The sequence below is a fragment of the Elephas maximus genome, chromosome 11, assembly GCF_024166365.1.
Source record: "Elephas maximus indicus isolate mEleMax1 chromosome 11, mEleMax1 primary haplotype, whole genome shotgun sequence".
NCBI lineage: Eukaryota > Metazoa > Chordata > Mammalia > Proboscidea > Elephantidae > Elephas > Elephas maximus.
The window spans coordinates 6,163,725-6,190,738 of record NC_064829.1 but is presented as its reverse complement, the minus strand read 5'-3'; positions in this window follow the sequence as shown (position 1 = coordinate 6,190,738).

The following is a 27,014-nucleotide window of genomic DNA, read 5'->3' as shown; positions in this document are numbered from 1 at the left end:
AATTGAGCAGAATCGAAGCAATTCAAGCCCAACGAACCGAATGGAGCCAAATGGAATAGAATCGAGCTGATTCAAGCTTAATCACGTCGAATCCCGTTCAATGCATCCAAGCCAATCCAAACGTATAGATTAGAGAAGGGGAGAGGAGGGTGGAATAGAATAGAGTAGACTAGAATAGAAGAGATTAGAACAGAATAGAAGGAATAGAATAGAGTAGAAAAGAGTAGGGTCGAATAGACTCGAATAGAGTCGGTTAGAGACGAAGAGGCCAAAAAGAGACGAATAGAGAAAACAGAGCTGAATGGAGCCGAATAGAGACGTAAAGGAGCCATATAGAGCCGATTCGCACCTAATCGAGCTGAATCAAGCAGAATCACGCCGACTGTCACTGAATAGCGTCGAATCACATCGAATCATGTCGAATCGCATCAAATCACATCGTTTTGTGTCGGACCGGGACGAATCGCTTCGTATCGCATCGGATTGCATCCAATGTCGTCGAATCACGACGAATCACGTCCTATCACGTCCAATAACTTCGAATTGCGTCCAGTCTCCTAGAATTCTGCTGAATCACGTCGAATCGTATGGAATCTCGTCTAATCTCTTTGAATCCCGTCAAATGCCTTCGGACCTTGTCGAATCCCGTCGAATCCTGTCCAATCGCGTCGAAGTGAATCGAATTGAATCAAATAGATTCAAGTAGGGTGGGTTTGGGTGGGGTGCAGTAGGCTTGGGTAGGGTAGGATAGAACAGAGTCCAACAGAATAGGAGAGAACAGAACAGAACAGAAAGAATCCAGCAGAATAGAATAGAGGAGAAAAGAGTCAGATAGTGCAGAACATAGCCGAATTGAGGCGAATGGAGACAAAACAAGATGAATCGCGTTGAATCGCTTCGAATCGGGTCCAATCGAATCCATTCGAATAGATTAGGGTAGGGAAGGGTAGACGAGAATAGAGGAGAATAGTGCCGAATGGTGTGGAATGGATTAGAACGGAGCCGACTAGAGACGAATCGAGTAGAAAAGAGTCGAATAGAGCATAGTTGGGCCGAATAGGGCCAAAGAAGGCCTAATCGAGCAGAATCCGGCAGAATCGATGCCATTGGAGCTGAATGGAGCAAAATGGAGCCCAATCGAACCGACTCGAAGCGAATTGATCTGATTCAAGCCTAATGGGGTCGAATGGCGTGAAAATGCGATGACTCGAACAGAATCAAAGATTAGAGAAGGGGAGGGGAGCGGCTGGGAGGGTAGAACAGAATAGAATAGAAGAGTACATAATAGAAGGAACAGAAGATAGCACAGTACGGTAGAGCAGAGAAGAGTAAAGTAGAGAAGAGTCGAATAGAGTGAAATAGTGCAGAATAGAGCTGAATAGAGCCAATTCTAGCCGAATCGAGCCCAATGGAAACAAAACGTGATGAATCGCGTCGAACAGCGTCCAATCGAATCCATTAGAATAGATTAGAGTAGGGTAGGGTAGAACAGAATAGAGTAGAATCGAGTCGAATGGAGTTGCATAGAGAAAACTAGAGTAGAAAAGAGTCGAATCGAGCCGAATAAGGCTGAACCAAGTCGAACTGAGTTGAAACAAGCTGAATCGAAGCGATTCAAGCCAAATCGAGCTGAATCGAGCTGATGGTGCCGAATGAGCCGATTCGAGCATCATCGCGTCCAATCCCATTGAAATGCTTTGAATCGAATCCAATGGAATAGATTCGAAAAGGTTAGGGTAGGGTGGTTTTTGATAGGGTAGACTAGGGTAGACGAAAGTAGACTAGAGTAGAGTAGACAAGAGAAGTCTAGAGTAGTAGCCTAGACAAGACAGCTGGACTAGTCAGACTAGTGGTATAGATCAGTAGGCTAGACAACTAGCCTTGAAGAGTACCCTTGCCCTGACAAGTCCCCTAAATTCTGAATCTGAACTACTCCCCTTGCCTTAACTAGTATCCTGAACTAGTAGCCTTGTCTGAACTACTCCCCTTAACTAGTAGCCTTGCCTTAAGTAATAGTCTTAATGTCTACCCTTGCCTTACTAGTACCCTGGCCTTCACCAGTAGCCTTAACTAGTACCCTGGCCTTCACCAGTAGCCTTAACTAGTACCCTGGCCTTCACTCGTACCCTTGCCTCAACTAGTACCCTTCACTAGTACCCTCGCATTAACTAGTAGTCTTAACTGGTACCTGGCCTTCTCAGTCCCTATAAGTCCTACCCTGGCCTTAACCAGCTGCCTTAACTGGTACCCTGGTCTTAACTAGTAGTATTCACTGGTACCCTTGAATCCACAGGTAGCCTAAACTAGTCGTCTTGCCTTAAGTAGTAGCCTTCACTTGTAGCTTGCCTTAACTAGTATCCTTAACTAGTACCTGTGCCTTAACTAGTACTCTTAACTAGTACAGCGGCCATAACGAGTAGCCTGAACTAGTAGCCTTGTCTGAATTAGTACCCTGGACTAGTAGCCTTGCTTTAAGTAATAGTCTTAACGTCTGCCCTTGCCTTACTAGTACCCTTAACTAGTAGCCAAGCCTTAACCACTACCCCTAACTAGTAGCCTTGCCTTAACTAGTACCCTTGCCTTAACCAGTTGCCTTAAGTAGTACCCCGGCCTTAACTAGAAGTATCAACTTGTAAACTTGCATCAAAGAGTAGCCTTAACTAGTACTCTTGCCTTAAGTAGTGGCCTGAACTAGTACTCGTGCCTTAGCTAGTACTCTTAACTAGTACAGTGCCTCTAACTAGTATCCTGAACGAGTAGCCTTCTCTAAACTAGTACCCTTAACTAGTAGCCTTGCCTTCACTAGTACCCTGGCCTTCTCCAGTAGCCTTAACTAAGACCCTGGCCTTCACTGGTAGCCTTAAATAGTACCCTTAACTAGTCCCCTCGCATTAACTAGTAGTCTGAACTAGTACCCTGGCCGTATCAGTACCCAGAACTACTACCCTTGCCGTAACCAGTTTCCTTAACTAGTACCCTGGCCTGAACTAGTAGTATTCACTTGTATTTTTGCATCAACTAGTAGCCTTAACTAGTACTCTTGCCTTAAGAAGTGGCCTGAACTAGTACTCGTGCCTTAGCTAGTACTCTTAACTAGTACAGTGCCCCTAACTAGTATCCTGAACTGGTAGCCTTGTCCTTACTAGTACCCATAACTAGGAGCCTTGCTTAAGGAATAGTCTTAATGGCTACCCTTGCCTCAACAAGTACCCTTAAGTAGTACCCTTGCATTAACTAGTAGTCTTAACTAGTACCCTGGCCTTATCAGTACCCAGAACTACTACCCTTGCCTTAACCAGTTGCCTTACCTAGCAACCTGGACTTAGCCAGTCGTATTAACATGTACCCTTGCATCGACTAGTAGACAACACTAGTACTCTTGCCTGAAGTAGTGGCCTTAACTCGTTCCTTGCCTTACTAGTAGCCTTAACTAGTACTCTGAACCAGTACAGTGGCCCTAACTAGTATTCTGAACTAGAAGCCTTGTGGTAACTCGTACCCTTAACTAGTCGCCTTGCCTTAAGGAACAGTCTTAACATCTACCCTTGCCTTACTAGTCCTCTTAACTAGTAGCCAAACCTTAACTAGTACCCTGAAGGAGTAGCCTTGCATGGACTAGTAGCCCAGCCTTAACTAGTACCCTGGCCGTCACTAGTACCCTTGCCTCAACTAGTACCCTGGCATTAACTAGTAGTCTTAACTAGTACCCTGGCCTTCTCGCTACCCATAACTACTACCCTTGCCTTGACCAGTTGCCTTAACTAGTACCCTGGCCTGAATTAGTAGTATGAACTTGTACCCTTGCATCAACTAGTAGCCTAAACTAATGCGCTTGCCTGAAGTCGTAGCCTTCACTTGTACCTTGCCTTCCTAGTAGCCTTAACTACTACCCGTCCATGAACTAGTACTCTTAACTAGTAGAGTGGCCCTAACTAGTAGCCTGAACTAGTCCCCTTGCCTTAGGTAGTCCCTTTTCCAAACTAGTACCCTTCTGGAGTACCCCTATGGAGTAGGGTATGGTACAGTAGCGTGTCATAAGGTAGGGTAGCATACGGTAGAACAGAGAAAACAGAGTCCAATAGAATAGAAGAGGATAAGTCAGGATAGCTTAGTTTCGTGTAGGGTATGGTCGAGTAGCATAGGATGGAATAGAGAAGAGAGAAAACGAGAATCCAATACAACAGAATCAAAAAGAAGAGACTAGATGAGGAAAGACTAGGGTGGCATAGGGTTCTGTCGAATAGAAGAGCATAGAATGGTGTGCAATGGAGTCAAATGCAGTCAAACCGAGATGAATAGACTAGAAAAGAGTTGAATAGAGCGGAATAGCACCGAATAGGGACATCTAGGGCTGAGTCGAGCCCAATCGAGCCCAATCGAGCCCAATCAAGTCCAATCGACCAGATTCGAGCTGAATGGAGCCGAATGGAGCTGGAATGAGCCAAATAGAGACCAAGAAAATGAACCAAGCTAGATCGAGCCAAATCGCACCTAATCGCATCCTATTGCATCGAATCTCATCGAAGTCCATCCAATCCCACCAAAACCCATCGAATCTCATGAAATCTCACCGAATCCCGTCCAATTGTGTCCAATCGGGTCGAATCGAATGCAATTGAATTCAATAGAACAGCTTAGAGTAGTGTAGGTTAGGCTGGGATTCAATAGGGTAGGGCACAGAGGAATAGACTAGGGAAGCATAGAGTAGAAGAGAATACAAAGAGTAGAATGGAGTAGAGTGGAGTAGAGGAGACTAGTCAGAGTCGAGTAGTGCAGAATAGAGATGAATAGATCCAATTCGAGCTGAATTGAGTCGAATGGAGAGGAAATGAGACAAATCTCCATGAATCGAATAGATTAGAGTAGGGTGGGGGAGAAGAGAATAGAATAGTGTAGAATGGAGTCGAACAGAGTAGAATGGTGTGGAATGGAGTCGAATGGAGCCAAATAGAGACGAATAAAGTAGAAAAGAGTTGAATAGAGCTGAACAGGGCCGGATAAGTTTGGATCGAGCCTAATGATGCTGAATCGAGCAGAATCGAGCCAAGTTGACCCGATTCAAGCCAAATCGAGCTAAATCAAGCCAATTCAAGCCTAATGCCATGGAATCGCCTTGAAAGGCATTGAATCGAATGGAATAGATTAGAGTAGAGGAGGGTAGAGTAGGAGGGGTTAGACTAGAACAGAACAGAACACAAGAGAAAGAATCGAATAGAATGAAGTAGAGACGAGTACAGTAGAATAGAGTCCAATAGAGTTGAATAGAGCCAAACAGAGCTGAATGCAGCCGAATCCACCAAATTCGAGGTGAATCGAGAAGAATCATGTCGAATCGCGTTGAAAAGTGTCGAATCCAATCAACTAGTTTAGTGTAGGGCAGGTAAGATGAGGGGAGGGGAGGGTAGAAAAGAATAGATTAGAATAGACCAGAAAGAATAGAGAAGAGTAGACTAGAGTCAAATCGAGTCAAATCCTGCCGAAAAGAGCCGAATAGAGAGGAAAAGGGCCAAGTCCAACCGAATCGAGTTGAATTCGCACAAAAAGGAGCTGATTCGAGCCGATATGACCTGAATCAGGTCGAATCCCGTTCAAGTCTGTTGAATAGAATAGAAGAGATTACAGTAGGCTAAGTTAGAGTAGGGTAGGCTAGACCAAAATGCAGTAGAACAGAACAGGCTAGAAGAGAACTGAAAGAATAGAACAGGGTCGAGTAGTGCAGAGTCTAGGAGAATAGAGTTGAATATTGCCGACTAGAGCAAAATAGAGCCCCAAAGACCCAACGTGATAGAAATCAAGATGAATGGCGCCGAATCCCACGGAATCATGCTGGATCGCGTCGAATCCCGTTGAATTGCATTGAATCCCATCCATTCAAGTCCAATCCAATCGAATCGATTAGAATAGACTAGAGAAGGGTAGAGTACAAGACAATAGAATAGAGAAGAATACAGTCGGATGGAGTAGAATGGTGTAGAATGGAGTTGAAAAGAGATACCAGAGTTGAGTAGACTCATAGAGCCGTATAGAGTTGAATAGAGCCTATTCAAGCTGAATAGAGCTGACCAGGGCGAAATGGAGCCGATTAGAACTGAATCGAACCGATTGGAGCCCAAGAGGGATGAATGGAGTGCAACGGAGCCGATTGGAGCCGAATCGCATCGACATGCGTGGAATCGAATCCAGTGGAATAGATTAGAGTAGGGTTGGTTAAAATAGAGTAGAATAGAATTGAACACAGTAAAAGAGAATAAAGAGAATACAAGAGAATCGAGTCCAAAAGCTTAGAGCAGAGCAGAATAGTGTAGAGTAGAACAGAGTCGAATAGAGTCGAATCGAGCCAAATGGAGAAGAAACAAGGCAAATCGCGTTGAATCCCCTCGAACCAATTCCAGTCAATTAGGGTAGGGTAGAGTAAAATAGTGTTGAGTGGAGTAGAATGCTGTGCAACGCAATCGAATGGAGTCGAAAAGAGTAGAAAAGAGCCGAATAGTGCTGAAGAGGGCCGAAGAGGGCCGAATCGAGCTGAATTGAGCCAAATCCAGAAATCGAGCCTAATGGAGCCGAATTGAGCCGAATCCAGCTGAATCGATACCCTTCGAGCCAAATGGAGCCGAATGGACATGAATCGAACCAATTCGACCTGAATCGTGTCCAAATTCATGGAATCGAATTGAACAGATTAGAGTAGGGGAGGTTCGGGTATGGCAGGGTGGAATAGAGTAGCATAAAATAAAACAGAAGAGAATAGAAGAGAACAGAACAATACAGAACGAATACAGAAAACAGTAGGCTAGAGTAGCGTAGAGGGAAACAGAGTAGAGTAGAATAGATTCGAGCAGAGCGAAATAGAGGCAAACTGAGCCGAATCGTGTCCAAATGGGTTGAATCCAATCCAATCCAATGGATTAGAATAGAGTAGAGTTGGGTAGCATAGGGTAGGGTAGACTAGAGTAGAATAGAACAGAACAGAATAGGAAGAAGAAAGAAAATAGAGAAGAGTAGACTAGAGTACGATAGAGTAGGCTAGTGTAGAATAGGGTAGACTCGAATACAGCTGAATAGAGCCGAATGGAGTCGAAATGAGAGGAATCACGTCTAATCGATTCGAGTAAATTAGAGTGGTGTAGGATAGAGTAGAGCAGAATAGTGTGGAATGGTGTGGAATAAATAGAATGGAGTCAAATAGAGACGAAAAGAGTAGAGAAGAGTCGAATAGAGCGGAATAGGGCCGAAAGAGGCCGAATTGAGCAGAATCGAAGCAAGTCAAGCCCAACGAACCGAATGGAGCCAAATGGAATAGAATCGAGCTGATTCAAGCTTAATCACGTCGAATCCCGTTCAATGCATCCAAGCCAATCCAAACGTATAGATTAGAGAAGGGGAGAGGAGGGTGGAATAGAATAGAGTAGACTAGAATAGAAGAGATTAGAACAGAATAGAAGGAATAGAATAGAGTAGAAAAGAGTAGGGTCGAATAGACTCGAATAGAGTCGGTTAGAGACGAAGAGGCCAAAAAGAGACGAATAGAGAAAACAGAGCTGAATGGAGCCGAATAGAGACGTAAAGGAGCCATATAGAGCCGATTCGCACCTAATCGAGCTGAATCAAGCAGAATCACGCCGACTGTCACTGAATAGCGTCGAATCACATCGAATCATGTCGAATCGCATCAAATCACATCGTTTTGTGTCGGACCGGGACGAATCGCTTCGTATCGCATCGGATTGCATCCAATGTCGTCGAATCACGACGAATCACGTCCTATCACGTCCAATAACTTCGAATTGCGTCCAGTCTCCTAGAATTCTGCTGAATCACGTCGAATCGTATGGAATCTCGTCTAATCTCTTTGAATCCCGTCAAATGCCTTCGGACCTTGTCGAATACCGTCGAATCCTGTCCAATCGCGTCGAAGTGAATCGAATTGAATCAAATAGATTCAAGTAGGGTGGGTTTGGGTGGGGTGCAGTAGGCTTGGGTAGGGTAGGATAGAACAGAGTCCAACAGAATAGGAGAGAACAGAACAGAACAGAAAGAATCCAGCAGAATAGAATAGAGGAGAAAAGAGTCAGATAGTGCAGAACATAGCCGAATTGAGGCGAATGGAGACAAAACAAGATGAATCGCGTTGAATCGCTTCGAATCGGGTCCAATCGAATCCATTCGAATAGATTAGGGTAGGGAAGGGTAGACGAGAATAGAGGAGAATAGTGCCGAATGGTGTGGAATGGATTAGAACGGAGCCGACTAGAGACGAATCGAGTAGAAAAGAGTCGAATAGAGCATAGTTGGGCCGAATAGGGCCAAAGAAGGCCTAATCGAGCAGAATCCGGCAGAATCGATGCCATTGGAGCTGAATGGAGCAAAATGGAGCCCAATCGAACCGACTCGAAGCGAATTGATCTGATTCAAGCCTAATGGGGTCGAATGGCGTGAAAATGCGATGACTCGAACAGAATCAAAGATTAGAGAACGGGAGGGGAGCGGCTGGGAGGGTAGAACAGAATAGAATAGAAGAGTACATAATAGAAGGAACAGAAGATAGCACAGTACGGTAGAGCAGAGAAGAGTAAAGTAGAGAAGAGTCGAATAGAGTGAAATAGTGCAGAATAGAGCTGAATAGAGCCAATTCTAGCCGAATCGAGCCCAATGGAAACAAAACGTGATGAATCGCGTCGAACAGCGTCCAATCGAATCCATTAGAATAGATTAGAGTAGGGTAGGGTAGAACAGAATAGAGTAGAATCGAGTCGAATGGAGTTGCATAGAGAAAACTAGAGTAGAAAAGAGTCGAATCGAGCCGAATAAGGCTGAACCAAGTCGAACTGAGTTGAAACAAGCTGAATCGAAGCGATTCAAGCCAAATCGAGCTGAATCGAGCTGATGGTGCCGAATGAGCCGATTCGAGCATCATCGCGTCCAATCCCATTGAAATGCTTTGAATCGAATCCAATGGAATAGATTCGAAAAGGTTAGGGTAGGGTGGTTTTTGATAGGGTAGACTAGGGTAGACGAAAGTAGACTAGAGTAGAGTAGACAAGAGAAGTCTAGAGTAGTAGCCTAGACAAGACAGCTGGACTAGTCAGACTAGTGGTATAGATCAGTAGGCTAGACAACTAGCCTTGAAGAGTACCCTTGCCCTGACAAGTCCCCTAAATTCTGAATCTGAACTACTCCCCTTGCCTTAACTAGTATCCTGAACTAGTAGCCTTGTCTGAACTACTCCCCTTAACTAGTAGCCTTGCCTTAAGTAATAGTCTTAATGTCTACCCTTGCCTTACTAGTACCCTGGCCTTCACCAGTAGCCTTAACTAGTACCCTGGCCTTCACCAGTAGCCTTAACTAGTACCCTGGCCTTCACTCGTACCCTTGCCTCAACTAGTACCCTTCACTAGTACCCTCGCATTAACTAGTAGTCTTAACTGGTACTGGCCTTCTCAGTCCCTATAAGTCCTACCCTGGCCTTAACCAGCTGCCTTAACTGGTACCCTGGTCTTAACTAGCAGTATTCACTGGTACACTTGAATCCACAGGTAGCCTAAACTAGTCGTCTTGCCTTAAGTAGTAGCCTTCACTTGTAGCTTGCCTTAACTAGTATCCTTAACTAGTACCTGTGCCTTAACTAGTACTCTTAACTAGTACAGCGGCCATAACGAGTAGCCTGAACTAGTAGCCTTGTCTGAATTAGTACCCTGGACTAGTAGCCTTGCTTTAAGTAATAGTCTTAACGTCTGCCCTTGCCTTACTAGTACCCTTAACTAGTAGCCAAGCCTTAACCACTACCCCTAACTAGTAGCCTTGCCTTAACTAGTACCCTTGCCTTAACCAGTTGCCTTAAGTAGTACCCCGGCCTTAACTAGAAGTATCAACTTGTAAACTTGCATCAAAGAGTAGCCTTAACTAGTACTCTTGCCTTAAGTAGTGGCCTGAACTAGTACTCGTGCCTTAGCTAGTACTCTTAACTAGTACAGTGCCTCTAACTAGTATCCTGAACGAGTAGCCTTCTCTAAACTAGTACCCTTAACTAGTAGCCTTGCCTTCACTAGTACCCTGGCCTTCTCCAGTAGCCTTAACTAAGACCCTGGCCTTCACTGGTAGCCTTAAATAGTACCCTTAACTAGTCCCCTCGCATTAACTAGTAGTCTGAACTAGTACCCTGGCCGTATCAGTACCCAGAACTACTACCCTTGCCTTGACCAGTTGCCTTAACTAGTACCCTGGCCTGAATTAGTAGTATGAACTTGTACCCTTGCATCAACTAGTAGCCTAAACTAATGCGCTTGCCTGAAGTCGTAGCCTTCACTTGTACCTTGCCTTCCTAGTAGCCTTAACTACTACCCGTCCATGAACTAGTACTCTTAACTAGTAGAGTGGCCCTAACTAGTAGCCTGAACTAGTCCCCTTGCCTTAGGTAGTCCCTTTTCCAAACTAGTACCCTTCTGGAGTACCCCTATGGAGTAGGGTATGGTACAGTAGCGTGTCATAAGGTAGGGTAGCATACGGTAGAACAGAGAAAACAGAGTCCAATAGAATAGAAGAGGATAAGTCAGGATAGCTTAGTTTCGTGTAGGGTATGGTCGAGTAGCATAGGATGGAATAGAGAAGAGAGAAAACAAGAATCCAATACAACAGAATCAAAAAGAAGAGACTAGATGAGGAAAGACTAGGGTGGCATAGGGTTCTGTCGAATAGAAGAGCATAGAATGGTGTGCAATGGAGTCAAATGCAGTCAAACCGAGATGAATAGACTAGAAAAGAGTTGAATAGAGCGGAATAGCACCGAATAGGGACATCTAGGGCTGAGTCGAGCCCAATCGAGCCCAATCGAGCCCAATCAAGTCCAATCGACCAGATTCGAGCTGAATGGAGCCGAATGGAGCTGGAATGAGCCAAATAGAGACCAAGAAAATGAACCAAGCTAGATTGAGCCAAATCGCACCTAATCGCATCCTATTGCATCGAATCTCATCGAAGTCCATCCAATCCCACCAAAACCCATCGAATCTCATGAAATCTCACCGAATCCCGTCCAATTGTGTCCAATCGGGTCGAATCGAATGCAATTGAATTCAATAGAACAGCTTAGAGTAGTGTAGGTTAGGCTGGGATTCAATAGGGTAGGGCACAGAGGAATAGACTAGGGAAGCATAGAGTAGAAGAGAATACAAAGAGTAGAATGGAGTAGAGTGGAGTAGAGGAGACTAGTCAGAGTCGAGTAGTGCAGAATAGAGATGAATAGATCCAATTCGAGCTGAATTGAGTCGAATGGAGAGGAAATGAGACAAATCTCCATGAATCGAATAGATTAGAGTAGGGTGGGGGAGAAGAGAATAGAATAGTGTAGAATGGAGTCGAACAGAGTAGAATGGTGTGGAATGGAGTCGAATGGAGCCAAATAGAGACGAATAAAGTAGAAAAGAGTTGAATAGAGCTGAACAGGGCCGGATAAGTTTGGATCGAGCCTAATGATGCTGAATCGAGCAGAATCGAGCCAAGTTGACCCGATTCAAGCCAAATCGAGCTAAATCAAGCCAATTCAAGCCTAATGCCATGGAATCGCCTTGAAAGGCATTGAATCGAATGGAATAGATTAGAGTAGAGGAGGGTAGAGTAGGAGGGGTTAGACTAGAACAGAACAGAACACAAGAGAAAGAATCGAATAGAATGAAGTAGAGACGAGTACAGTAGAATAGAGTCCAATAGAGTTGAATAGAGCCAAACAGAGCTGAATGCAGCCGAATCCACCAAATTCGAGGTGAATCGAGAAGAATCATGTCGAATCGCGTTGAAAAGTGTCGAATCCAATCAACTAGTTTAGTGTAGGGCAGGTAAGATGAGGGGAGGGGAGGGTAGAAAAGAATAGATTAGAATAGACCAGAAAGAATAGAGAAGAGTAGACTAGAGTCAAATCGAGTCAAATCCTGCCGAAAAGAGCCGAATAGAGAGGAAAAGGGCCAAGTCCAACCGAATCGAGTTGAATTCGCACAAAAAGGAGCTGATTCGAGCCGATATGACCTGAATCAGGTCGAATCCCGTTCAAGTCTGTTGAATAGAATAGAAGAGATTACAGTAGGCTAAGTTAGAGTAGGGTAGGCTAGACCAAAATGCAGTAGAACAGAACAGGCTAGAAGAGAACTGAAAGAATAGAACAGGGTCGAGTAGTGCAGAGTCTAGGATAATAGAGTTGAATATTGCCGACTAGAGCAAAATAGAGCCCCAAAGACCCAACGTGATAGAAATCAAGATGAATGGCGCCGAATCCCACGGAATCATGCTGGATCGCGTCGAATCCCGTTGAATTGCATTGAATCCCATCCATTCAAGTCCAATCCAATCGAATCGATTAGAATAGACTAGAGAAGGGTAGAGTACAAGACAATAGAATAGAGAAGAATACAGTCGGATGGAGTAGAATGGTGTAGAATGGAGTTGAAAAGAGATACCAGAGTTGAGTAGACTCATAGAGCCGTATAGAGTTGAATAGAGCCTATTCAAGGTGAATAGAGCTGACCAGGGCGAAATGGAGCCGATTAGAACTGAATCGAACCGATTGGAGCCCAAGAGGGATGAATGGAGTGCAACGGAGCCGATTGGAGCCGAATCGCATCGACATGCGTGGAATCGAATCCAGTGGAATAGATTAGAGTAGGGTTGGTTAAAATAGAGTAGAATAGAATTGAACACAGTAAAAGAGAATAAAGAGAATACAAGAGAATCGAGTCCAAAAGCTTAGAGCAGAGCAGAATAGTGTAGAGTAGAACAGAGTCGAATAGAGTCGAATCGAGCCAAATGGAGAAGAAACAAGGCAAATCGCGTTGAATCCCCTCGAACCAATTCCAGTCAATTAGGGTAGGGTAGAGTAAAATAGTGTTGAGTGGAGTAGAATGCTGTGCAACGCAATCGAATGGAGTCGAAAAGAGTAGAAAAGAGCCGAATAGAGCCGAATAGTGCTGAAGAGGGCCGAAGAGGGCCGAATCGAGCTGAATTGAGCCAAATCCAGAAATCGAGCCTAATGGAGCCGAATTGAGCCGAATCCAGCTGAATCGATACCCTTCGAGCCAAATGGAGCCGAATGGACATGAATCGAACCAATTCGACCTGAATCGTGTCCAAATTCATGGAATCGAATTGAACAGATTAGAGTAGGGGAGGTTCGGGTATGGCAGGGTGGAATAGAGTAGCATAAAATAAAACAGAAGAGAACAGAACAATACAGAACGAATACAGAAAACAGTAGGCTAGAGTAGCGTAGAGGGAAACAGAGTAGAGTAGAATAGATTCGAGCAGAGCGAAATAGAGGCAAACTGAGCCGAATCGTGTCCAAATGGGTTGAATCCAATCCAATCCAATGGATTAGAATAGAGTAGAGTTGGGTAGCATAGGGTAGGGTAGACTAGAGTAGAATAGAACAGAACAGAATAGGAAGAAGAAAGAAAATAGAGAAGAGTAGACTAGAGTACGATAGAGTAGGCTAGTGTAGAATAGGGTAGACTCGAATACAGCTGAATAGAGCCGAATGGAGTCGAAATGAGAGGAATCACGTCTAATCGATTCGAGTAAATTAGAGTGGTGTAGGATAGAGTAGAGCAGAATAGTGTGGAATGGTGTGGAATAAATAGAATGGAGTCAAATAGAGACGAAAAGAGTAGAGAAGAGTCGAATAGAGCAGAATAGGGCCGAAAGAGGCCGAATTGAGCAGAATCGAAGCAAGTCAAGCCCAACGAACCGAATGGAGCCAAATGGAATAGAATCGAGCTGATTCAAGCTTAATCACGTCGAATCCCGTTCAATGCATCCAAGCCAATCCAAACGTATAGATTAGAGAAGGGGAGAGGAGGGTGGAATAGAATAGAGTAGACTAGAATAGAAGAGATTAGAACAGAATAGAAGGAATAGAATAGAGTAGAAAAGAGTAGGGTCGAATAGACTCGAATAGAGTCGGTTAGAGACGAAGAGGCCAAAAAGAGACGAATAGAGAAAACAGAGCTGAATGGAGCCGAATAGAGACGTAAAGGAGCCATATAGAGCCGATTCGCACCTAATCGAGCTGAATCAAGCAGAATCACGCCGACTGTCACTGAATAGCGTCGAATCACATCGAATCATGTCGAATCGCATCAAATCACATCGTTTTGTGTCGGACCGGGACGAATCGCTTCGTATCGCATCGGATTGCATCCAATGTCGTCGAATCACGACGAATCACGTCCTATCACGTCCAATAACTTCGAATTGCGTCCAGTCTCCTAGAATTCTGCTGAATCACGTCGAATCGTATGGAATCTCGTCTAATCTCTTTGAATCCCGTCAAATGCCTTCGAACCTTGTCGAATCCCGTCGAATCCTGTCCAATCGCGTCGAAGTGAATCGAATTGAATCAAATAGATTCAAGTAGGGTGGGTTTGGGTGGGGTGCAGTAGGCTTGGGTAGGGTAGGATAGAACAGAGTCCAACAGAATAGGAGAGAACAGAACAGAACAGAAAGAATCCAGCAGAATAGAATAGAGGAGAAAAGAGTCAGATAGTGCAGAACATAGCCGAATTGAGGCGAATGGAGACAAAACAAGATGAATCGCGTTGAATCGCTTCGAATCGGGTCCAATCGAATCCATTCGAATAGATTAGGGTAGGGAAGGGTAGACGAGAATAGAGGAGAATAGTGCCGAATGGTGTGGAATGGATTAGAACGGAGCCGACTAGAGACGAATCGAGTAGAAAAGAGTCGAATAGAGCATAGTTGGGCCGAATAGGGCCAAAGAAGGCCTAATCGAGCAGAATCCGGCAGAATCGATGCCATTGGAGCTGAATGGAGCAAAATGGAGCCCAATCGAACCGACTCGAAGCGAATTGATCTGATTCAAGCCTAATGGGGTCGAATGGCGTGAAAATGCGATGACTCGAACAGAATCAAAGATTAGAGAAGGGGAGGGGAGCGGCTGGGAGGGTAGAACAGAATAGAATAGAAGAGTACATAATAGAAGGAACAGAAGATAGCACAGTACGATAGAGCAGAGAAGAGTAAAGTAGAGAAGAGTCGAATAGAGTGAAATAGTGCAGAATAGAGCTGAATAGAGCCAATTCTAGCCGAATCGAGCCCAATGGAAACAAAACGTGATGAATCGCGTCGAACAGCGTCCAATCGAATCCATTAGAATAGATTAGAGTAGGGTAGGGTAGAACAGAATAGAGTAGAATCGAGTCGAATGGAGTTGCATAGAGAAAACTAGAGTAGAAAAGAGTCGAATCGAGCCGAATAAGGCTGAACCAAGTCGAACTGAGTTGAAACAAGCTGAATCGAAGCGATTCAAGCCAAATCGAGCTGAATCGAGCTGATGGTGCCGAATGAGCCGATTCGAGCATCATCGCGTCCAATCCCATTGAAATGCTTTGAATCGAATCCAATGGAATAGATTCGAAAAGGTTAGGGTAGGGTGGTTTTTGATAGGGTAGACTAGGGTAGACGAAAGTAGACTAGAGTAGAGTAGACAAGAGAAGTCTAGAGTAGTAGCCTAGACAAGACAGCTGGACTAGTCAGACTAGTGGTATAGATCAGTAGGCTAGACAACTAGCCTTGAAGAGTACCCTTGCCCTGACAAGTCCCCTAAATTCTGAATCTGAACTACTCCCCTTGCCTTAACTAGTATCCTGAACTAGTAGCCTTGTCTGAACTACTCCCCTTAACTAGTAGCCTTGCCTTAAGTAATAGTCTTAATGTCTACCCTTGCCTTACTAGTACCCTGGCCTTCACCAGTAGCCTTAACTAGTACCCTGGCCTTCACCAGTAGCCTTAACTAGTACCCTGGCCTTCACTCGTACCCTTGCCTCAACTAGTACCCTTCACTAGTACCCTCGCATTAACTAGTAGTCTTAACTGGTACCTGGCCTTCTCAGTCCCTATAAGTCCTACCCTGGCCTTAACCAGCTGCCTTAACTGGTACCCTGGTCTTAACTAGTAGTATTCACTGGTACCCTTGAATCCACAGGTAGCCTAAACTAGTCGTCTTGCCTTAAGTAGTAGCCTTCACTTGTAGCTTGCCTTAACTAGTATCCTTAACTAGTACCTGTGCCTTAACTAGTACTCTTAACTAGTACAGCGGCCATAACGAGTAGCCTGAACTAGTAGCCTTGTCTGAATTAGTACCCTGGACTAGTAGCCTTGCTTTAAGTAATAGTCTTAACGTCTGCCCTTGCCTTACTAGTACCCTTAACTAGTAGCCAAGCCTTAACCACTACCCCTAACTAGTAGCCTTGCCTTAACTAGTACCCTTGCCTTAACCAGTTGCCTTAAGTAGTACCCCGGCCTTAACTAGAAGTATCAACTTGTAAACTTGCATCAAAGAGTAGCCTTAACTAGTACTCTTGCCTTAAGTAGTGGCCTGAACTAGTACTCGTGCCTTAGCTAGTACTCTTAACTAGTACAGTGCCTCTAACTAGTATCCTGAACGAGTAGCCTTCTCTAAACTAGTACCCTTAACTAGTAGCCTTGCCTTCACTAGTACCCTGGCCTTCTCCAGTAGCCTTAACTAAGACCCTGGCCTTCACTGGTAGCCTTAAATAGTACCCTTAACTAGTCCCCTCGCATTAACTAGTAGTCTGAACTAGTACCCTGGCCGTATCAGTACCCAGAACTACTACCCTTGCCGTAACCAGTTTCCTTAACTAGTACCCTGGCCTGAACTAGTAGTATTCACTTGTATTTTTGCATCAACTAGTAGCCTTAACTAGTACTCTTGCCTTAAGAAGTGGCCTGAACTAGTACTCGTGCCTTAGCTAGTACTCTTAACTAGTACAGTGCCCCTAACTAGTATCCTGAACTGGTAGCCTTGTCCTTACTAGTACCCATAACTAGGAGCCTTGCTTAAGGAATAGTCTTAATGGCTACCCTTGCCTCAACAAGTACCCTTAAGTAGTACCCTTGCATTAACTAGTAGTCTTAACTAGTACCCTGGCCTTATCAGTACCCAGAACTACTACCCTTGCCTTAACCAGTTGCCTTACCTAGCAACCTGGACTTAGCCAGTCGTATTAACATGTACCCTTGCATCGACTAGTAGACAACACTAGTACTCTTGCCTGAAGTAGTGGCCTTAACTCGTTCCTTGCCTTACTAGTAGCCTTAACTAGTACTCTGAACCAGTACAGTGGCCCTAACTAGTATTCTGAACTAGAAGCCTTGTGGTAACTCGTACCCTTAACTAGTCGCCTTGCCTTAAGGAACAGTCTTAACATCTACCCTTGCCTTACTAGTCCTCTTAACTAGTAGCCAAACCTTAACTAGTACCCTGAAGGAGTAGCCTTGCATGGACTAGTAGCCCAGCCTTAACTAGTACCCTGGCCGTCACTAGGACCCTTGCCTCAACTAGTACCCTGGCATTAACTAGTAGTCTTAACTAGTACCCTGGCCTTCTCGCTACCCATAACTACTACCCTTGCCTTGACCAGTTGCCTTAACTAGTACCCTGGCCTGAATTAGTAGTATGAACTTGTACCCTTGCATCAACTAGTAGCCTAAACTAATGCGCTTGCCTGAAGTCGTAGCCTTCACTTGTACCTTGCCTTCCTAGTAGCCTTAACTACTACCCGTCCATGAACTAGTACTCTTAACTAGTAGAGTGGCCCTAACTAGTAGCCTGAACTAGTCCCCTTGCCTTAGGTAGTCCCTTTTCCAAACTAGTACCCTTCTGGAGTACCCCTATGGAGTAGGGTATGGTACAGTAGCGTGTCATAAGGTAGGGTAGCATACGGTAGAACAGAGAAAACAGAGTCCAATAGAATAGAAGAGGATAAGTCAGGATAGCTTAGTTTCGTGTAGGGTATGGTAGAGTAGCATAGGATGGAATAGAGAAGAGAGAAAACGAGAATCCAATACAACAGAATCAAAAAGAAGAGACTAGATGAGGAAAGACTAGGGCGGCATAGGGTTCTGTCGAATAGAAGAGCGTAGAATGGTGTGGAATGGAGTCAAATGCAGTCAAACCGAGATGAATAGACTAGAAAAGAGTTGAATAGAGCGGAATAGCACCGAATAGGGACATCTAGGGCTGAGTCGAGCCCAATCGAGCCCAATCGAGCCCAATCAAGTCCAATCGACCAGATTCGAGCTGAATGGAGCCGAATGGAGCTGGAATGAGCCAAATAGAGACCAAGAAAATGAACCAAGCTAGATCGAGCCAAATCGCACCTAATCGCATCCTATTGCATCGAATCTCGTCGAAGTCCATCCAATCCCACCAAAACCCATCGAATCTCATGAAATCTCACCGAATCCCGTCCAATTGTGTCCAATCGGGTCGAATCGAATGCAATTGAATTCAATAGAACAGCTTAGAGTAGTGTAGGTTAGGCTGGGATTCAATAGGGTAGGGCACAGAGGAATAGACTAGGGAAGCATAGAGTAGAAGAGAATACAAAGAGTAGAATGGAGTAGAGTGGAGTAGAGGAGACTAGTCAGAGTCGAGTAGTGCAGAATAGAGATGAATAGATCCAATTCGAGCTGAATTGAGTCGAATGGAGAGGAAATGAGACAAATCTCCATGAATCGAATAGATTAGAGTAGGGTGGGGGAGAAGAGAATAGAATAGTGTAGAATGGAGTCGAACAGAGTAGAATGGTGTGGAATGGAGTCGAATGGAGCCAAATAGAGACGAATAAAGTAGAAAAGAGTTGAATAGAGCTGAACAGGGCCGGATAAGTTTGGATCGAGCCTAATGATGCTGAATCGAGCAGAATCGAGCCAAGTTGACCCGATTCAAGCCAAATCGAGCTAAATCAAGCCAATTCAAGCCTAATGCCATGGAATCGCCTTGAAAGGCATTGAATCGAATGGAATAGATTAGAGTAGAGGAGGGTAGAGTAGGAGGGGTTAGACTAGAACAGAACAGAACACAAGAGAAAGAATCGAATAGAATGAAGTAGAGACGAGTACAGTAGAATAGAGTCCAATAGAGTTGAATAGAGCCAAACAGAGCTGAATGCAGCCGAATCCACCAAATTCGAGGTGAATCGAGAAGAATCATGTCGAATCGCGTTGAAAAGTGTCGAATCCAATCAACTAGTTTAGTGTAGGGCAGGTAAGATGAGGGGAGGGGAGGGTAGAAAAGAATAGATTAGAATAGACCAGAAAGAATAGAGAAGAGTAGACTAGAGTCAAATCGAGTCAAATCCTGCCGAAAAGAGCCGAATAGAGAGGAAAAGGGCCAAGTCCAACCGAATCGAGTTGAATTCGCACAAAAAGGAGCTGATTCGAGCCGATATGACCTGAATCAGGTCGAATCCCGTTCAAGTCTGTTGAATAGAATAGAAGAGATTACAGTAGGCTAAGTTAGAGTAGGGTAGGCTAGACCAAAATGCAGTAGAACAGAACAGGCTAGAAGAGAACTGAAAGAATAGAACAGGGTCGAGTAGTGCAGAGTCTAGGAGAATAGAGTTGAATATTGCCGACTAGAGCAAAATAGAGCCCCAAAGACCCAACGTGATAGAAATCAAGATGAATGGCGCCGAATCCCACGGAATCATGCTGGATCGCGTCGAATCCCGTTGAATTGCATTGAATCCCATCCATTCAAGTCCAATCCAATCGAATCGATTAGAATAGACTAGAGAAGGGTAGAGTACAAGACAATAGAATAGAGAAGAATACAGTCGGATGGAGTAGAATGGTGTAGAATGGAGTTGAAAAGAGATACCAGAGTTGAGTAGACTCATAGAGCCGTATAGAGTTGAATAGAGCCTATTCAAGGTGAATAGAGCTGACCAGGGCGAAATGGAGCCGATTAGAACTGAATCGAACCGATTGGAGCCCAAGAGGGATGAATGGAGTGCAACGGAGCCGATTGGAGCCGAATCGCATCGACATGCGTGGAATCGAATCCAGTGGAATAGATTAGAGTAGGGTTGGTTAAAATAGAGTAGAATAGAATTGAACACAGTAAAAGAGAATAAAGAGAATACAAGAGAATCGAGTCCAAAAGCTTAGAGCAGAGCAGAATAGTGTAGAGTAGAACAGAGTCGAATAGAGTCGAATCGAGCCAAATGGAGAAGAAACAAGGCAAATCGCGTTGAATCCCCTCGAACCAATTCCAGTCAATTAGGGTAGGGTAGAGTAAAATAGTGTTGAGTGGAGTAGAATGCTGTGCAACGCAATCGAATGGAGTCGAAAAGAGTAGAAAAGAGCCGAATAGAGCCGAATAGTGCTGAAGAGGGCCGAAGAGGGCCGAATCGAGCTGAATTGAGCCAAATCCAGAAATCGAGCCTAATGGAGCCGAATTGAGCCGAATCCAGCTGAATCGATACCCTTCGAGCCAAATGGAGCCGAATGGACATGAATCGAACCAATTCGACCTGAATCGTGTCCAAATTCATGGAATCGAATTGAACAGATTAGAGTAGGGGAGGTTCGGGTATGGCAGGGTGGAATAGAGTAGCATAAAATAAAACAGAAGAGAACAGAACAATACAGAACGAATACAGAAAACAGTAGGCTAGAGTAGCGTAGAGGGAAACAGAGTAGAGTAGAATAGATTCGAGCAGAGCGAAATAGAGGCAAACTGAGCCGAATCGTGTCCAAATGGGTTGAATCCAATCCAATCCAATGGATTAGAATAGAGTAGAGTTGGGTAGCATAGGGTAGGGTAGACTAGAGTAGAATAGAACAGAACAGAATAGGAAGAAGAAAGAAAATAGAGAAGAGTAGACTAGAGTACGATAGAGTAGGCTAGTGTAGAATAGGGTAGACTCGAATACAGCTGAATAGAGCCGAATGGAGTCGAAATGAGAGGAATCACGTCTAATCGATTCGAGTAAATTAGAGTGGTGTAGGATAGAGTAGAGCAGAAGAGTGTGGAATGGTGTGGAATAAATAGAATGGAGTCAAATAGAGACGAAAAGAGTAGAGAAGAGTCGAATAGAGCAGAATAGGGCCGAAAGAGGCCGAATTGAGCAGAATCGAAGCAAGTCAAGCCCAACGAACCGAATGGAGCCAAATGGAATAGAATCGAGCTGATTCAAGCTTAATCACGTCGAATCCCGTTCAATGCATCCAAGCCAATCCAAACGTATAGATTAGAGAAGGGGAGAGGAGGGTGGAATAGAATAGAGTAGACTAGAATAGAAGAGATTAGAACAGAATAGAAGGAATAGAATAGAGTAGAAAAGAGTAGGGTCGAATAGACTCGAATAGAGTCGGTTAGAGACGAAGAGGCCAAAAAGAGACGAATAGAGAAAACAGAGCTGAATGGAGCCGAATAGAGACGTAAAGGAGCCATATAGAGCCGATTCGCACCTAATCGAGCTGAATCAAGCAGAATCACGCCGACTGTCACTGAATAGCGTCGAATCACATCGAATCATGTCGAATCGCATCAAATCACATCGTTTTGTGTCGGACCGGGACGAATCGCTTCGTATCGCATCGGATTGCATCCAATGTCGTCGAATCACGACGAATCACGTCCTATCACGTCCAATAACTTCGAATTGCGTCCAGTCTCCTAGAATTCTGCTGAATCACGTCGAATCGTATGGAATCTCGTCTAATCTCTTTGAATCCCGTCAAATGCCTTCGAACCTTGTCGAATCCCGTCGAATCCTGTCCAATCGCGTCGAAGTGAATCGAATTGAATCAAATAGATTCAAGTAGGGTGGGTTTGGGTGGGGTGCAGTAGGCTTGGGTAGGGTAGGATAGAACAGAGTCCAACAGAATAGGAGAGAACAGAACAGAACAGAAAGAATCCAGCAGAATAGAATAGAGGAGAAAAGAGTCAGATAGTGCAGAACATAGCCGAATTGAGGCGAATGGAGACAAAACAAGATGAATCGCGTTGAATCGCTTCGAATCGGGTCCAATCGAATCCATTCGAATAGATTAGGGTAGGGAAGGGTAGACGAGAATAGAGGAGAATAGTGCCGAATGGTGTGGAATGGATTAGAACGGAGCCGACTAGAGACGAATCGAGTAGAAAAGAGTCGAATAGAGCATAGTTGGGCCGAATAGGGCCAAAGAAGGCCTAATCGAGCAGAATCCGGCAGAATCGATGCCATTGGAGCTGAATGGAGCAAAATGGAGCCCAATCGAACCGACTCGAAGCGAATTGATCTGATTCAAGCCTAATGGGGTCGAATGGCGTGAAAATGCGATGACTCGAACAGAATCAAAGATTAGAGAAGGGGAGGGGAGCGGCTGGGAGGGTAGAACAGAATAGAATAGAAGAGTACATAATAGAAGGAACAGAAGATAGCACAGTACGGTAGAGCAGAGAAGAGTAAAGTAGAGAAGAGTCGAATAGAGTGAAATAGTGCAGAATAGAGCTGAATAGAGCCAATTCTAGCCGAATCGAGCCCAATGGAAACAAAACGTGATGAATCGCGTCGAACAGCGTCCAATCGAATCCATTAGAATAGATTAGAGTAGGGTAGGGTAGAACAGAATAGAGTAGAATCGAGTCGAATGGAGTTGCATAGAGAAAACTAGAGTAGAAAAGAGTCGAATCGAGCCGAATAAGGCTGAACCAAGTCGAACTGAGTTGAAACAAGCTGAATCGAAGCGATTCAAGCCAAATCGAGCTGAATCGAGCTGATGGTGCCGAATGAGCCGATTCGAGCATCATCGCGTCCAATCCCATTGAAATGCTTTGAATCGAATCCAATGGAATAGATTCGAAAAGGTTAGGGTAGGGTGGTTTTTGATAGGGTAGACTAGGGTAGACGAAAGTAGACTAGAGTAGAGTAGACAAGAGAAGTCTAGAGTAGTAGCCTAGACAAGACAGCTGGACTAGTCCGACTAGTGGTATAGATCAGTAGGCTAGACAACTAGCCTTGAAGAGTACCCTTGCCCTGACAAGTCCCCTAAATTCTGAATCTGAACTACTCCCCTTGCCTTAACTAGTATCCTGAACTAGTAGCCTTGTCTGAACTACTCCCCTTAACTAGTAGCCTTGCCTTAAGTAATAGTCTTAATGTCTACCCTTGCCTTACTAGTACCCTGGCCTTCACCAGTAGCCTTAACTAGTACCCTGGCCTTCACCAGTAGCCTTAACTAGTACCCTGGCCTTCACTCGTACCCTTGCCTCAACTAGTACCCTTCACTAGTACCCTCGCATTAACTAGTAGTCTTAACTGGTACCTGGCCTTCTCAGTCCCTATAAGTCCTACCCTGGCCTTAACCAGCTGCCTTAACTGGTACCCTGGTCTTAACTAGTAGTATTCACTGGTACCCTTGAATCCACAGGTAGCCTAAACTAGTCGTCTTGCCTTAAGTAGTAGCCTTCACTTGTAGCTTGCCTTAACTAGTATCCTTAACTAGTACCTGTGCCTTAACTAGTACTCTTAACTAGTACAGCGGCCATAACGAGTAGCCTGAACTAGTAGCCTTGTCTGAATTAGTACCCTGGACTAGTAGCCTTGCTTTAAGTAATAGTCTTAACGTCTGCCCTTGCCTTACTAGTACCCTTAACTAGTAGCCAAGCCTTAACCACTACCCCTAACTAGTAGCCTTGCCTGAACTAGTACCCTTGCCTTAACCAGTTGCCTTAAGTAGTACCCCGGCCTTAACTAGAAGTATCAACTTGTAAACTTGCATCAAAGAGTAGCCTTAACTAGTACTCTTGCCTTAAGTAGTGGCCTGAACTAGTACTCGTGCCTTAGCTAGTACTCTTAACTAGTACAGTGCCTCTAACTAGTATCCTGAACGAGTAGCCTTCTCTAAACTAGTACCCTTAACTAGTAGCCTTGCCTTCACTAGTACCCTGGCCTTCTCCAGTAGCCTTAACTAAGACCCTGGCCTTCACTGGTAGCCTTAAATAGTACCCTTAACTAGTCCCCTCGCATTAACTAGTAGTCTGAACTAGTACCCTGGCCGTATCAGTACCCAGAACTACTACCCTTGCCGTAACCAGTTTCCTTAACTAGTACCCTGGCCTGAACTAGTAGTATTCACTTGTATTTTTGCATCAACTAGTAGCCTTAACTAGTACTCTTGCCTTAAGAAGTGGCCTGAACTAGTACTCGTGCCTTAGCTAGTACTCTTAACTAGTACAGTGCCCCTAACTAGTATCCTGAACTGGTAGCCTTGTCCTTACTAGTACTCATAACTAGGAGCCTTGCTTAAGGAATAGTCTTAATGGCTACCCTTGCCTCAACAAGTACCCTTAAGTAGTACCCTTGCATTAACTAGTAGTCTTAACTAGTACCCTGGCCTTATCAGTACCCAGAACTACTACCCTTGCCTTAACCAGTTGCCTTACCTAGCAACCTGGACTTAGCCAGTCGTATTAACATGTACCCTTGCATCGACTAGTAGACAACACTAGTACTCTTGCCTGAAGTAGTGGCCTTAACTCGTTCCTTGCCTTACTAGTAGCCTTAACTAGTACTCTGAACCAGTACAGTGGCCCTAACTAGTATTCTGAACTAGAAGCCTTGTGGTAACTCGTACCCTTAACTAGTCGCCTTGCCTTAAGGAACAGTCTTAACATCTACCCTTGCCTTACTAGTCCTCTTAACTAGTAGCCAAACCTTAACTAGTACCCTGAAGGAGTAGCCTTGCATGGACTAGTAGCCCAGCCTTAACTAGTACCCTGGCCGTCACTAGGACCCTTGCCTCAACTAGTACCCTGGCATTAACTAGTAGTCTTAACTAGTACCCTGGCCTTCTCGCTACCCATAACTACTACCCTTGCCTTGACCAGTTGCCTTAACTAGTACCCTGGCCTGAATTAGTAGTATGAACTTGTACCCTTGCATCAACTAGTAGCCTAAACTAATGCGCTTGCCTGAAGTCGTAGCCTTCACTTGTACCTTGCCTTCCTAGTAGCCTTAACTACTACCCGTCCATGCACTAGTACTCTTAACTAGTAGAGTGGCCCTAACTAGTAGCCTGAACTAGTCCCCTTGCCTTAGGTAGTCCCTTTTCCAAACTAGTACCCTTCTGGAGTACCCCTATGGAGTAGGGTATGGTACAGTAGCGTGTCATAAGGTAGGGTAGCATACGGTAGAACAGAGAAAACAGAGTCCAATAGAATAGAAGAGGATAAGTCAGGATAGCTTAGTTTCGTGTAGGGTATGGTAGAGTAGCATAGGATGGAATAGAGAAGAGAGAAAACGAGAATCCAATACAACAGAATCAAAAAGAAGAGACTAGATGAGGAAAGACTAGGGCGGCATAGGGTTCTGTCGAATAGAAGAGCATAGAATGGTGTGGAATGGAGTCAAATGCAGTCAAACCGAGATGAATAGACTAGAAAAGAGTTGAATAGAGCGGAATAGCACCGAATAGGGACATCTAGGGCTGAGTCGAGCCCAATCGAGCCCAATCGAGCCCAATCAAGTCCAATCGACCAGATTCGAGCTGAATGGAGCCGAATGGAGCTGGAATGAGCCAAATAGAGACCAAGAAAATGAACCAAGCTAGATCGAGCCAAATCGCACCTAATCGCATCCTATTGCATCGAATCTCATCGAAGTCCATCCAATCCCACCAAAACCCATCGAATCTCATGAAATCTCACCGAATCCCGTCCAATTGTGTCCAATCGGGTCGAATCGAATGCAATTGAATTCAATAGAAAAGCTTAGAGTAGTGTAGGTTAGGCTGGGATTCAATAGGGTAGGGCACAGAGGAATAGACTAGGGAAGCATAGAGTAGAAGAGAATACAAAGAGTAGAATGGAGTAGAGTGGAGTAGAGGAGACTAGTCAGAGTCGAGTAGTGCAGAATAGAGATGAATAGATCCAATTCGAGCTGAATTGAGTCGAATGGAGAGGAAATGAGACAAATCTCCATGAATCGAATAGATTAGAGTAGGGTGGGGGAGAAGAGAATAGAATAGTGTAGAATGGAGTCGAACAGAGTAGAATGGTGTGGAATGGAGTCGAATGGAGCCAAATAGAGACGAATAAAGTAGAAAAGAGTTGAATAGAGCTGAACAGGGCCGGATAAGTTTGGATCGAGCCTAATGATGCTGAATCGAGCAGAATCGAGCCAAGTTGACCCGATTCAAGCCAAATCGAGCTAAATCAAGCCAATTCAAGCCTAATGCCATGGAATCGCCTTGAAAGGCATTGAATCGAATGGAATAGATTAGAGTAGAGGAGGGTAGAGTAGGAGGGGTTAGACTAGAACAGAACAGAACACAAGAGAAAGAATCGAATAGAATGAAGTAGAGACGAGTACAGTAGAATAGAGTCCAATAGAGTTGAATAGAGCCAAACAGAGCTGAATGCAGCCGAATCCACCAAATTCGAGGTGAATCGAGAAGAATCATGTCGAATCGCGTTGAAAAGTGTCGAATCCAATCAACTAGTTTAGTGTAGGGCAGGTAAGATGAGGGGAGGGGAGGGTAGAAAAGAATAGATTAGAATAGACCAGAAAGAATAGAGAAGAGTAGACTAGAGTCAAATCGAGTCAAATCCTGCCGAAAAGAGCCGAATAGAGAGGAAAAGGGCCAAGTCCAACCGAATCGAGTTGAATTCGCACAAAAAGGAGCTGATTCGAGCCGATATGACCTGAATCAGGTCGAATCCCGTTCAAGTCTGTTGAATAGAATAGAAGAGATTACAGTAGGCTAAGTTAGAGTAGGGTAGGCTAGACCAAAATGCAGTAGAACAGAACAGGCTAGAAGAGAACTGAAAGAATAGAACAGGGTCGAGTAGTGCAGAGTCTAGGAGAATAGAGTTGAATATTGCCGACTAGAGCAAAATAGAGCCCCAAAGACCCAACGTGATAGAAATCAAGATGAATGGCGCCGAATCCCACGGAATCATGCTGGATCGCGTCGAATCCCGTTGAATTGCATTGAATCCCATCCATTCAAGTCCAATCCAATCGAATCGATTAGAATAGACTAGAGAAGGGTAGAGTACAAGACAATAGAATAGAGAAGAATACAGTCGGATGGAGTAGAATGGTGTAGAATGGAGTTGAAAAGAGATACCAGAGTTGAGTAGACTCATAGAGCCGTATAGAGTTGAATAGAGCCTATTCAAGCTGAATAGAGCTGACCAGGGCGAAATGGAGCCGATT